The sequence below is a fragment of the Gossypium arboreum genome, chromosome 1, assembly GCF_025698485.1.
Source record: "Gossypium arboreum isolate Shixiya-1 chromosome 1, ASM2569848v2, whole genome shotgun sequence".
NCBI classification, from domain to species: Eukaryota; Viridiplantae; Streptophyta; class Magnoliopsida; order Malvales; family Malvaceae; genus Gossypium; species Gossypium arboreum.
The window spans coordinates 89,437,115-89,439,365 of NC_069070.1; the positions used below are offsets into that span (position 1 = coordinate 89,437,115).

The 2,251-nt window shown below is 37.1% G+C and overlaps 1 non-coding gene across 1 annotated transcript; it reads left to right on the forward strand.

Annotated features, from left to right (window-relative positions):
• The first annotated feature begins 1,763 nt into the window (after positions 1-1,763).
• Positions 1,764-1,870, forward strand: LOC128281790 (small nucleolar RNA R71). The gene has a single exon (XR_008272063.1). It is a non-coding gene; the product is annotated as a small nucleolar RNA R71 (small nucleolar RNA).
• The last annotated feature ends 381 nt before the right edge of the window (positions 1,871-2,251 follow it).

Here is a 2,251-nt window from a genome sequence, read left to right on the forward strand (position 1 = left end):
TCTAGCAGATCGGCCACAGTAGTCGAATATAATTCCTCAGATTGGCTTCCATTAAAGACATACCTTCATTACCTTTTTCATGTTTCAAGGTTTTAGACCTTAAAATGTTCTCCAATGGGTCTTCTTCAAGATTACTCTCCCATTCCATAGAAATTAAGGTTTCTAATTCTTCCCTTACTAAACTTTCCTCCATCAGATTGGGAAATTTAACGGCCTTCTGAACGTTAAATGTTGCCTAATCATCTTGAACTCTTATTGTGAGTTCTTCTTTTTGTACATCTATCAACATTCTTCTTATGGCTAGTAAAGGTCTCCCTAGGATGATCGGAACTTTCTTATCTGCTTCAAAGTCTAAAACAATAAAATCAGTAGGAAAAATAAACTTATGAACTCTTACCAAAACATCTTCGATCTTTCCCTTGATATATGTTAATGAGTGATCCACTAGTTGAAGTGTCACAGTAGTGGGTCTTACTGCACCTATTCACAACAGTTTGAAAATAGATTTGGGCATTAAGTTGATTCTTGCTCTAAGGTCGCACAAAGCTTGACCGCAGTAAGATTCTCCGATGTTACAGGGTATCGTAAAGCTTCCAAGGTCTTTGAATTTCAGAGGTAGCTTGTTTTGTAAGAATGCATTGCACTCCTTCGTCAGAGCAGCAGTCTCATACTCACTAAGCTTTTTCTTCTTGGACAGAATATCCTTCATAAACGTCACGTAGTTGGGCATTTTCTCTAAAGCCTCTACAGACGAGATATTGATGTGATGTTGCTTTAGAACATCCAAGAACTTCTTGAATTGCACATCTTGTTTCTGCTTATTTTGCTGAAGTCTTTGGTGATATGGAAATCTAGGTTGATACAAACAACTTTTATAACAAGGAAAATTTGCAAAAGGTGTTAGCTTTTTAGAATTTACTAGTTTAGGGTTTACCTCATCAGATTTCTCAGCATCTGATATTTTCGGTGTAGGGACTTCAATAGTTGGTTAACTTGTAATGTTCCTTACCGAATTTCCTCTAATGTTTTGTATCTTATGGGAAGGCTCCTTACAGTCTACTAGGAAGCTCTGTGCTAACTGACCCATCTAGTTCTCTAGATTTTTTAATGTTACTGCTTGACTTTGGATCAAAGTGTCATTTTTTGCCATGTATGCCTTCAACAAGTCCTCTAAACTATTTGATGATTCAACATGAGGTGGTTTTGGGGCTTGTTGACTAAATCCTTGAAATTGGTTGGGTTTATGTTGCATATGATTGTTCGGTCCATTTCCTTGGTTACTAAAGGAAAGGTTCGGATGATTCCGTCCTGAAGGATTGTAAAAATTGGATTGTGGTCCTTGTTCACTTCTATTTTGATATTGATTCCTTAAATAACAAACAGACTCGGGGTTTGAAGGGTAATTTTTAAAAAAATGACCATCCCCACAATACACATAGGAAACAACATCATACTGACTTGGTGATTGAGCTGCAAAATTATTCAAACCATTAGTGGTAAACTATTTGAACATTGAGAAAATAAAAGATACCTGAGCAGAGAGTGAAGTCAGTGCATCCACTTCATGCACGCTAACTACTCGTCTTCTGAAAACTGCTTGATTTTTTGACCATTGGTAATTGTTGCTAGCGATCCTTTCAATAATCTCGTAAGCCTCGTTATAAGACTTAGAAAAAATCACGCTATTCGTAGAAGCATCTACCATTAATCTTGTATGTGCGTTGAGACCGTTATAAAACATCTCCAATTAGATACAATGAGGAATCCCATGATGAAGACACTTATGAAGCAATTCCTTGAATCTTTCCCATGCCTCATATAAAGACTCGCCATCCAATTATTGAAAAGTAGTTATCTCATTTCGCAACTTTGCGTTCTTGCTTGAAGGAAAATACTTTACCAAAAACCTTTCTACTAATTCTTGCCATGTAGATATTGAACTTGATGGTAATGAATTCAGCCATGCTTGTGCTCGATCTCACAACTAGTACGGAAACAGCTTTAACCTTAATGCATCTTCAGTCACACAAGCTATCTTAAATGAATCACTCACTTCCATGAATAATCGAATGTGAAGATGTGGATCTTCCATGGGCATACCACTGAACTGGCCCACCCTTTGGAGCATTTGAAGCATCACTAGTTTTAATTCGAATTGGGGTGCCTCGATACTTGGCATCCTAATTCCTGGATTTAATTCATTGAAAAGTAGCAAAACGTATTGTCTTATGGCAGGATCCCTATCATCAAC